The sequence below is a fragment of the Sinocyclocheilus anshuiensis genome, unplaced genomic scaffold (genome assembly GCF_001515605.1).
Source record: "Sinocyclocheilus anshuiensis isolate Anshui unplaced genomic scaffold, SAMN03320099.WGS_v1.1 scaffold579, whole genome shotgun sequence".
NCBI classification, from domain to species: Eukaryota; Metazoa; Chordata; class Actinopteri; order Cypriniformes; family Cyprinidae; genus Sinocyclocheilus; species Sinocyclocheilus anshuiensis.
The window spans coordinates 2977946-2990709 of NW_015551075.1; the positions used below are offsets into that span (position 1 = coordinate 2977946).

The following is a 12764-nucleotide window of genomic DNA, read 5'->3' on the forward strand; positions in this document are numbered from 1 at the left end:
TTTAACTCTGATTTTGCATTGATGCCAATGGTATTATGTGTATTAATCATATCATTGACCGTATCTTTCAAGTTATAAATCTTATCACCCATTTACTCACCTCAGGTTATTTCAAACGTGTATGCAATTTTTAGACAGATGTGTCTGGCATCAATTCAAAACCAGCTTCAGGTTTTATAACCACTGAGTTAAATGCAAAAGACTCAAAACAGTAAAACTAATATTATAAAATAGTTCAGACTCTAAATTCTGAAACCAGTTGCATAAACTTAGACACTATATTAAGACAGTGTTTTAAAAACTAGTCTGACCAGCTAGCAGTTCATCAAGGGGTGATGAGACTTATTTTTCGGATTCAAATTAGTCCAATTTATGTTTTTATGTAACCAGCCTAAAAAAGATATGACCAGTCTTAAATAAAAAAAATAGATGACTAACTTGTAAGACTAGTTTAAGCATTTTATGCAACCAGCCATTTATTAGATGAGACATATTCAAAGCTGAAAGTTTGAGGTCAGTAAGATTGTTTTAAGAAGCCTCTTATGCTAGGCTCTATTTATTTGATCAAAAATACAGTCAAACCATAATATTGTGAAATATTACTACAATTGAAAAGTATTACAACAATTGTTTTCTATTTGAATATATTTTAAAATGTAATTTATTCCTGTGATGCAAAGCTGAATTTTCAGCATCATTCCTCCAGTCTTCAGTGTCACACGATCCTTCAGAAATCATTCTAATATGCTGATTTCTTATTATTATCAATGTTGAAAACAGTTGTGCTGCATTGTAAAAGTATTTACTTTCACTTTTGATCAATTTAATGCACCAATTGAATAAAAACATTAATTTCTTTCCAAACAAATAAATAAATAAAAACCGTACATGGAACATGGGGATGAGCAGCAATAGTTGTAACACTCACTAAATATCAAATTTTACAATTTTAAGTAACATAAGTAATAATTTTAAACTTACACAACAATGTTAAATGTAAATTGGCTAAATAAAAATGACTTTGTAATTTCTGGTTTGAATTGTTATTTCATTTATAACAAAACAAGTGCATTATTTGATCCTAAACATTCCATTATTGTTTCCAAAGGCAGTTGGCGGAAATGCCTGCGAGTCTTTCTTTGGTTAGCCTGACTTCCTCTGCTAATATTATAGTTTATATCACTGTGGAGCCATTGTTTTCAGAGATACGGTTTAATATTCAAGCCTACATTTGTAGTGGAGGTGGGCAGTGCCACAAAAACATATGACGATATGAGTAATTTTAGATCACGGTAACTACATATATATATATTATCAATGTTGAAAACAGTTGTGCTGCATTGTAAAAGTATTTACTTTCACTTTTGATCAATTTAATGCACCAATTGAATAAAAACATTAATTTCTTTCCAAACAAATAAATAAATAAAAACCGTACATGGAACATGGGGATGAGCAGCAATAGTTGTAACACTCACTAAATATCAAATTTTACAATTTTAAGTAACATAAGTAATAATTTTAAACTTACACAACAATGTTAAATGTAAATTGGCTAAATAAAAATGACTTTGTAATTTCTGGTTTGAATTGTTATTTCATTTATAACAAAACAAGTGCATTATTTGATCCTAAACATTCCATTATTGTTTCCATTAACCTTTGCATAGTTATACATTTAATTAACATTGGAAATTACTGTAGACATGTCCAAATAGTTTGAGGCAAACTTTCAAAGGTTTAAAGTAAACATTTAACAAACATCTATAAATGAACTCAAACTAAAAAGTGTTACAACTACCCCTTCTCTACTCCAACGCAGTTATACACCTGAGACTGCCATCTTATCCCAGCGTTGCCCTCATTTCACTCAGTCTTTGAATAATGACTGTGTGTCCGAGGCAATGTGTCAAAGAGGAAACAAATTACAGGAAATGATATTTTGTTTCCCATCCGCATTGCAGACCTCACATCCATCTTCGCTTTTCAAAGATTGCTCTCCTAAAACAACATAAACACATTGAGTTTATGCATAAGCCCCTTGACCTGCTCTTTTCTCATATGTGTCATAACATGAAACGCTCTCTCACTTTGTTGTGACAGTCCTGCGAGAGACAGAAAATATGAGTTCTGTTCACTCCGAGAGGAACGGCTCATTATGTTTCACGATTGTCGGCAAGGTTGAAGAGGCATAAAAGGATTGACACTCAAAGCGTGACGTCAATATGAGCCCTTTTCAGCATGCTGGCCTTCCCACAATACACCACTTGTACGGTTTATCTCTTCAAATCAGCTGGAGGTCTTAGGCAGCCATTACCTCAGATTGAGCTGTATTGGATTTTTGCCTCACTCAATCATTCGGGAGCGTTTTTTTGCCTTTGGAGTTTGATCACAGACTATTTTGGGGCAGCAAGTAAAATCTGATTTTGTGTGAGTGTGTGTTTTTCGCTTTCGGTGTTTGGACCCTTGCTATTAAATCATAAAATCATGAACAGATGTTGTGCCGCACAACGTCCGGCTGGTTTTGCTTGCCTTTCAAGCCATTCAGGGCACTTCTGCTAATGGTAAAGCTTCAAAATCTGGCTCAGTCTTCATTTTGGTGTTTGGTTGTAATTGTGGGTAAAAATCAAGAATGGGTAATTCTTAATTTAAGCTCATTATTAATTTTTACCTCCAACTATCTTGAGAGTTTGTATACTCTCTAGTAGTCTGCAATACTAAATGGACTAGACGGTAATTATTTCTTAAGGTTATGTGCGTGGAAGTAAATATACACTTTTGCATTGGGATGGCAATTATTTTCTGTAAAACATTCTGTATTACAACATTGTGGCAAGGAAGAAAAGCATTGCTATGCATTGCTGCCATTATAATGATCAACAGATTTTGGCCCTATAGTAGTTCTCAAAAAGGAATTTTTAAACGGTGCTTAATTATCGCAGATAAATGATTCTTGTATAAAGCAACTACTGTTCAAATAAGTTAGTGCAAGGGACGGTTTGATCATAACCGGTCTCATCTTTTATGTAAATGTGAATAATTTCTTAAAAAGAGCTTTTGGATTTTGTTTCCATAATTTCCTGATCATGTGGAGGGAAACTTCTTTTAATCAGTTCCTGTCCGCTATCAATCAAAATGCCAATAAGAAAACAGATAATTGATTTGCATTACCAAGAAGAAAGTACACAGGAGATGTTGTTTTAAAGCATTTCTCCTTGCAACATTTCCGCTGGGGATATTTAAGATGTCTTATTAAATTCAGTTCCATATAATCCATATAATGCATTCATTTCCTGTCAGGAGAGGATGTTTTAAGAGAGCTTCAGGCTTTATCTGAATTATGATCAGACATTTTGTCCAGCCCCAGATCTGTAATATAATCAGATTTGTGTTTTTATTCAAAAATCTTGATCCATTAAATTTAAAATGCACTTTTTTTCCTCAAAAAAATAATGCTTTTATAGGTATATTTATTAAAAAAATAAACATTTAAATTGTATATATAATATAATATATATATATATATATATATATATATATTACATGGAAGTTTAAGACACAAAGACAAAGCAGATGTATAATGGTCAAGGCTAAATTAATTTTATGTATATATAAAATTATATAATAAATTATATAAAGAAAAATAAATTACAATATATACAGTATAATGTACTTTATGTAATTTAATATATTTTAATGTATTTCAATGTTTATTTTTTGTATATAAATCATTATATATATTATATATATATATTACATATATTTAAAATATTATATATAATTATTTAAAAATATAAATAAATGATATTTATATAATGTATTTTTACATTTATATTATTATATTATATATATATATATATATATATATATATATATATACACACACATTAGAATTTGAATAGCAAAACTACCCTACAATGTCTTATTTCATAAATTATTTATATGAAAATATAAACCTATATTTCATAACAAAAACAATGTGCATTAAAGCTTGATTTGTGCATAAAAATGCTTCGTGCTCTAAATTTTTTATAGAGCTTAAGGATACATTTGCAGACTGTGAGGTTGTGTGGAAAGCACTCATATCTAGATGTTTTGGATGTGTATTATGATAATTACTAACTGTGGGTATGCACTACTGCATTTAGAATAATTCGGATTCATCAGGATATCATGTTGTGCTCTAAGGCTTCTGTTTTTTTTTTTTTAATAATACATTCCAAATAACAAATAATAATACATTTCAAAGTTAAAAAATACTATCTTCTTTACTTTCCTGGAACACTGCAAAACAAGAAGCTTTGAAGTTTGTATTCACTTTATTGAGCCAAGAGGTCAGTCTGTGATGTTAACATCCTGCATTGGTTAAATCTATTTTCGTTATGTGAATGTGCAGGTCAGAGTTCAACAAACCTGAATGTAGATGCAGCATGCAGCATGCAGCAAAAGACAAAACGTTTGCATGTGTTTGAATGGAAGTGCAAAGTATGTATGCAAGTACACACCTGCATATCTGTCAGAAATTGTCACTGAGAATATTTTCTCCGGACCATTTATAAGTTGTGTGTAAAACTAACACAATAAGGTTTTATTAGTTAACATTAGATAATGCATTACCTAGAGTTAATTTATAATGAGCAAAACATTTGTTACAGTATTTATTAACCTTTGTTAACATTATATAATACAGATACAACAGACACAACTTTTGATTTTAATAATGTATGAGTAAATATTGAAATTTACATTAAACTAAGATTACTGAATGCTAACTAATGTTACCTAATACAGTTAAGTAATGTTGACAAATGGAACCTTATTGTGAAGTGTTATTGAAGTATTTTATTCTTAGCAAGGCTGCATTTATTATTTGATCAAACATATAATAAAAACAGTAGTTCATTAATTCAATAATTAAGAAATATTATTACAATTTTAAATAACTGTTTTCTATCTGAATATATTTTCAAATGTAATTTATTCCTGTGATGCAAAGCTGAATTTTTTGCATCATTAATCCAGTCTTCAGTGTCACATGATCCTTTAGAAATCATTCTAATATGCTGACTTGCTGCATAAGAAACATGGTTTATTATTATCAATGTTGAAAACAGTTGTGCTGCTCAATATTTTTGTGGAAACAATTTTTCAGATTTGATAGAAAGTTTAAAAGAACAGAATTTATTTGACATTGAAATTATCTGTACTGTCACTTTTAAACAGTTGAACACATCCTTTCTGAGCAAATGTATTCATTAATTTCTTTAAAAATTAAACAGAAAAAACACTTAATAACCCCAAACTTTTTAATGATAGTGTACCTTATATAGTATGCTTGGCCACATCTTAATATCACATCAGACATCTGAAATGCCATGAGATCTGCTTTTTGCCAAATATTTGGGAGGAAGACTGAGTCACAACTCATGATGGTAACATCACTAACTGCATGTGACAGGGTTTATTTTAGCTTCATCACAAAAACCCTCCCCTTTGCCTCCCTCCATGCTCTTTGGCCTGATAGCTCACCTGCCTATTAAGATCCTATCATCGCTGTCACAAAGGCTTAAACCTTCCTCGGCAACATTACTGCAATAAGCCAAGGGCTGTTTAGCACACATCATCAAACCCAAAGTTTTCATGCCTGACTGACTCACCTTGCCCCAGCCAATGAAGCAGTCAATGGAGCCACACATAGAACAACAGCTCACATGTGAAGACACCCGCCCACATGTCTGCAGCGACCCCGACATGCAGTTTCTTTGACAGACGGCCACGTACAAAGTCATACTGAAGCTGTCGCTGATACGGAACGATAAACGTTTTCTGATGTCAAAATCACAGCAAGGAATGGCTGCCTTGTTTCCTCCTCCTCAAATGTGGAACTGGGCCATTCAGCTCCATTTTTCAATTCTGAAAAGCACTTCACTCCATTAAGATTGGGGTTTAAAAGGATACTTTCCCCATTGAATTAATGCACTGTGCGGTTTCAACCATATTCCTGCCCTACCTGCGACCGAACAAGTATCTGTAATCACCTCATTTTGGTAATAAAAATGAACATATACCCCTCTTGAGATGGGAAACGCCTCTGTTCCAAAAAATCCTTACTCATCTCGTATTTTATCATTGTTTCAGGTTCATTTGTTGCTTAAGTGCTCCCCAGCTCTCACACAGTGCCAATATGAACCCATTATGCCTGACTGTAGCAGTATTTGGTATTATAAGTGGTGTTTGCTAAAGCATTTGAACAAACCTGAAAAAGTATTAAACTTTGACGCATTACTCATCCTGCACTGTTTGCACTACAGACATGAATGATACCTCAATTCATGTGGCTTAGTGAGGCCTTTTTTTGCATCAGACAAAACAGAAAAAAGCCCATAGACTTACATTGAAAACGTCATTCGAGCCATATCTAGAGACTAGCTTTTGACATGGGATAGGCAACCACCCAGAACACCGTCCATCATGGAGGTGAGTTCTGCATAGATGCTCTTTTTTTTTTTTTTTTAAGAAAATGCTAAAGGTTGTACAAAAATCAGCCAACTGGAATTTGAATTGGAATCATAGGAAGAGGACTTCACGTAATCCTATCTATCCATCCATCCATCCATCTATATATATATCCATCCATCCATTCATTCCGTCCATTCATCCACCTATCTGTCCATCCATCCAATTCTCCACCCATTCATGCATACATCCATCCATCCAATTGTCCATCTGTCCATCTATTCATCTGTTCTTGCATCTATCCGTCTCTCCGTCCATCCATTCATTCTGAAATCTATTGAAATTTGACATCTGTTGAAATCCATCAATCTAGTCACCAGTCAATTCATCCATCTATCCGTCCATCCATCTATTCTTCCATTCATCCATCCATCTGTCCATCCTTTTATTCTGTCCATCCAATCATCCATCCATCCATCCATCCACCCAATCATCCATCCATTAATTCCGTCCATACATCTACCTATTTGACCATCCATTCATCTGTCCATCCTTTTATTCCATCCATCCATCCGTCCGTCCATCAAATCCATCCATCCATCCATCCATTCCGTCCATCCATCCATCCATTCCGTCCATCCATCCATCCATCCATCCATCCATCCATCCATCCATCCATCCCGTCCATCCATCCATTATCCATCCCGTCCATCCATCCATTCATTCCGTCCATACATCTACCTAATTGACCATCCATTCATCTGTCCATCCTTTTATTCCGTCCATCCAACAATCCATCCATCCATCCGTCCATCCATGAAATTTGACATCCATCTTTGAAATTTAAATTGCAATTGTGTGTCCTATTTGCTAACTCAATTCAAATTAAATTTAAATTCTGCTGTTTTAAAGCAATTTAACATTAATCATATATGTTCTAAATTAAATTCGGAAATACTCACAATCCTGGTATGTTTTTATTTATTTATTTATTTATTTTTTCTCTGTTTGTGGTAACCTGTGGATAAACTTATGCTTTTCTGTGATTGAGCTGCTGTAAAGAACCTCTTTTTTCCAACATACTACATAGTACTGCATAGTAAAATCACTTAACCTCTCAATGCTGTTCACCAGACAGATACTGCTCATCTCAACTCTATTATATAGGGAATAGGGGACATTGATAAACGCTGTTCTCTCCCTCTTAAGGCTGTATGAAATGGAGATGAAGGTGTGTGTCATGCAGAGATGAGGGGTCATTATCGGCCCCCTAAAGGCAGTGCACTAAATCAATTTCACGCTAGTGAAATGGCTCAGTCCCTCTTGCCGTAACACCATTAAACATGATAGAAGCTGACGCGGTCTGAACGTGCTTTGATAATGATCGGGGTCAGCACATGTAGATTATACAAAAACAGTTTGTGTGCAGTTAATTGTGAACTGGTGAGATGAAATTGTTCCAGAACATTCAGTCCATGGTCAGAATTCTCAATACAGACATGTTTGGTTTATTTTGGGCTTGTGTTTGTGGATCATTCTAGGTGAGGAGAAGAAATCTTCAGCTAAAACTCATGATTAAACAAAATAGCTGTATTTGATAGAGTGAGAGGCTATTGACCTTTAGGTGCAATACAATACAAATTGTGCTGCAAAATTGAATGGATTATAAATCAGTAAAGATGCTAAGATATATATATATCTTATCTTGTGTGTCTGTATGTATGTGTGTGTGTGTGTGTGTGTGTGCACTTACTTCTATTTTCCTCCTGAAATATAATTAGGCATATTATTCTTACCTCTCATTTTGCCTTGCCTAGAGGACAATTTAAGTAAAAAATGTTGCATTTAACCCCATTTTCTCGTGCTGATTCTTGTGTGCAGCCGACTGAAAAAAAGATGTCTGCTGAGTGTCATGACAACAGAATGCAGGATTGTATTTACTCTGAACCAACACACCAGCTTATACTGTTCTTTTGCTACTTTACAAGCTCTAATATTTACTTCCTATATGAAGGAGACAGACAGACAGACACAGACAGACAAATAGCATACACTACAGTATAAACAGTGTGTGTGTATGTATGTATGTATGTATGTATAAATATATATATATATATATATATATATATATATATAATATTAAGTATTATTACAGTAAAACACTAATATTGTAAAATATTATTACAATTTAAAATAACTCTGTTCTGTTATATATTTAAAAAATATAAATATATATTCTTGTGAATAAAGCTGAATTTTCAGCATCATTACTCCAGTCTTCAGTGTCACATGATCCTTTAGAATTTATTAAAATATGCTGATTTGAAAAAAAAAAAAACATTTATTATTATTATCAATAAGAAAACTGCTAAATATATATATTTTTAAATAGTAATACATTTTTTTTCAGAATTCTTTGATGAATAGAAAGTTGAAACGTGCAGCATTTATTCAAAATAGAAACCGTTTGTAACATTCTAAATCAATTTAACATGATCTTGCTGAATAAAAGTATAAATTATAAAATAATAAAAATATATTTAAAAAAGTACCACAATTGTCCTATAGCTTATGCAAAATTTCATTATTTTGTAGCACCCGTTTCCATACATGCATATATGTACATGCATTTATCCTGATCCTGATTATCCACGCTCTATATTCCAGTCTTCCAATGATTCTGTCTGACCTGCTCAATACGTTTTTGAACACAGGGGGGCATTTTGTGCATTAACTTTAGCGGAACTGTCATCTATAATAGGCCCTTTCTGTGATCGTCATGGTGTGTTGCCACGGTTGTCACAGGAGAGGGGGACGCGATAGTGAAGTGTGCTGTAGGGATGGAGAAGTAATTTCTTTTCCACACCGAATCAAGACTGTGTTTCCCCCTCACCAGTGTTCAGCATCCATTGATCACCATTGGTCACTTAATTTAATAGAGGCTTCACAATGCTCATAACGTCAATGATGTGAGCTGTCGCGGTGCAGAATCAGAGTCTGTGTTAGTGTACACACATCTCAAGCCTTTGTGTTTCCTGAAGGAATTACCAGTGTTTGCATGGCAGCAAAAATTATAGGCAGCATAAATGGACAAATTGACCTTTTTTAGTGAGAAAGAAGATCAGTCAGAACAGAAACAAGACGAAGTGCAATTCAGAATGCAGATTTTTACAATGATGTCTTCGCTGTTGGCTACACTTTGGATACTGAACATTCTATCAGTATAAATCAATGTGAGATTTTCAAACTTTTTCCTTTACTTTCTTAAAAAGTATATGGTTTATAATAATTAAATATAGATAGCACACCTGAGGCTAAAATTACAAGTTATATATATAATTATAAGTTTGAATAGAGTCTGTATGTTAACATGGTCCAGGCTGACTTGACTTAAAAGTTTTGAACAAAGGAAAATGAATACAGTGTTTCATTGCAAGCAGTATAATTATACAATGCAATGCCACTTTGATGTCAATTTTTGCATAAAGAACTTTTTGTGTATTTGCACTGAAATGCGATTACTTACATTTTAGCAAAAAGTATGTGAAAATAGCATGTTTTCTGTTGTATGGAAGCCCTAAGAGGTCATGCATTGTTATCGCTCTGTCTTTTTCAGGCAAAAAACGTTTAATTTATCAGTCAAACAACATTATATAAGCATGCAGACTCAAGTTGGCTGGAAGTAAAATTGTCCACATGTTCAGAATCACTGTAGGGTCTGTGATGATAAAGTTGTAGCCTTGTTTTCAAGTGTTATTCATATTAGAATGATTTCTGAAGGATCATGAGACACTGCAGACTGGAGTAATAATGCTGAAAATTCAGCGTGGCATCACAGGAATGTTTTTACTGCATTTTTGATCAAATAAATGCAGCCTTTGTGAGCATGAGACTTTTTTCAAAAAACATTTTAATAATCCTACCAACCCCAAACTTTTGAATGCAAGTGTAAATGTACTGCACTTAAAAAAAAAATGTGTACCTCCAGACCAAGTGCAAACAACTTCAAGATTGGGTAAACTACTTTTATTATGTACTGTTGAGATCTACAGAAAATGAAGTCTTAATAATGACAAAATAATAATAATAATAAAAAACTACTAATGCATGGCCTCATAGGGTTCTGTAATATCCTGCATTAATTAATGACTGTAAAATTAGTCAGCACCCAAAAGGCCGAAGTTTAGACGAGCGTTCGCTTCTAAAAGGCTTCTGTTCTCATGTCACAGCTTTTGTAACTTAATCTGTCTTAGTACTGCTTTTCTGCTCCAGTGGGAACAAATGCAGCCAATTTTTACTCATTGAGCATGATAATTAGCAACAATTGTAAAAAGTAATTTCCCAGATTAGGCAACCTCAACAGAGCAAAGCATGTCCATTAACTTAAAGCTGGCTGCACACTGTATGATTCTTGCCACGATTTTGTTATCTGAGACTAAATTTGCAGGTCGCATAGAGTTACATGCTCACTAATGTTTGATCAATTGCCTTTGTGCTGAATCTTGTACAATCTGAGAAGCAATAATCATAAAGGATGGTAAAACTCACGCAGTGCGCACCCGGTTTAAAGGTGCTGTATGTAGGATTGACACCGAGTGGTTGAACTAGGTATTGCAGTCCAAATTCAAAATATTGGAGAGGGTTTTTTTTACCCGGCCCCTCCTCCTCAGACTTGACACACACGCAGGTTGCCAGATTGATGACAAACATATTATGGTATTTTTATGCTTTAGTAGAGTCAAAAACTTACATTCAGCACCTTTAAATTGCAAATGAGGCACATGGTGACTTTTCTTGGAATAGGAGTTCGTTGAATAGTCAGTTAAAGGAAATGCATTCACTCTCAAGACATCCGAGATGTAAATGAATTTGTCATCATCAGAACAGATTTGGAGAAATGTATCATTACATCACTTGCTCACCAATAAATCCTCTGCAGTGAATGAGTGCCGTCAGAATGAGAGTTCAAACAGCTGATAAAAACTTCATAATAATCCACAAATATGAGTCCTCTATCCATAATTTTGGGTGAACTATTGATTTAAGGCCATCTGACCAACAGGTCACTGTCATGAGGACATCTTGTGTTTCGTTACATAAAGAAAGTGAATTATATTGGAACTGCATCAGTAAGATGTAAACGTTAAATGTATTGCTTTCATAGTAGATGATTTTGTGGTGGCTAAAGGCAAGAATGTTGCTGGATTGAGCCCTAGATGATCAGATCCATGAAGTATGACCATTGTGCCTTTGAGTAAAGCACTTAACCCCAGTTGCTCCAAGGGAATTGTTGCTGTAGTAAATGTAATGTAGGTTGCTTTGGATAAAAGTATCCACTAAATGAAAATAAATCTCTAAATCTGTCATTTTTCAGTCACCAGGGTTAAATTGTTGTCCCCCCTGACAGGATAATATGCACAATTTATGGTGTATTGTGATAATATTGCATTGTGAGATCCTTGGCAATTCGAAAATCGAAAGTTTTCCTTATTTTCTTTTCAGCATATTTAGGATCTCTGTTGAAGGCATGCGAAGAGTCACGTATCTCAGAAACTAATCAATGACACAATCATCCATCCAGTTGATCTGCTAGAGGAACACTTGTAGCCTTTCACTGTACATCTCAAAAACACCGTCTGCCATGTTCTGATACCAGCGTCATCCCTCAGAGAACGCGTCATGTTCACTGTAGATGAGTGGGCGAATGCAAATCAGTCTTATTTCCAGCACTCTAGTGTTTGTTAAACAGCACATAAATCACTGCACTCTCAGAATCACACACCCCGAAAATAGTCTATAATCGTTTTAATCCCAGATGTGGGAGGAAGTTGCTCTTTTAAAGATCACAATTTGCTTTTGTGTGTTTGAGAATGTGAAACACTCATCTTCCTCTTATGTTGATCAAACAAACGGAATATTCTTAGTGTCAGCCTTTTTTTTCCTTTTGCCCTTAGACTTTAGCAGAGAGAAACAGTTAAATGAAAGTTAAAAGAAACAGTTAAATGAGATTTATTTTTTTTAATTTTTTTATTTTATTTATTTATAACTTTGTATTCATCAAAGAATCCTGAAAAAAGTATCACAGGTAAAAAAAAAAACATTGATAATAAATCTGAATATTAGAATGATTTCTGAAGGATCATGTAACACTGAAGACTCAATGTGTGAGTGTGCTCTGCTTATCATGTCACATTGTTAGCTTAGCAACATACACTCAAACTCAACCATGAGTGTCTTAATTAAGAAATTAAGAAATGCTGTTTGTGTGCCATGACCGTGAAGAGGGTTGCTACAAATGTAGAGCACTT

At 33.9% G+C, this 12764-nt stretch overlaps 1 protein-coding gene across 1 annotated transcript in view; it reads left to right on the top strand.

Moving 5' to 3' along the window:
* The window catches only part of LOC107662328 (NT-3 growth factor receptor-like), a 98682-nt gene that overhangs the window by 51423 nt on the left and 34495 nt on the right, over positions 1-12764 (top strand). The window lies entirely within an intron of this gene.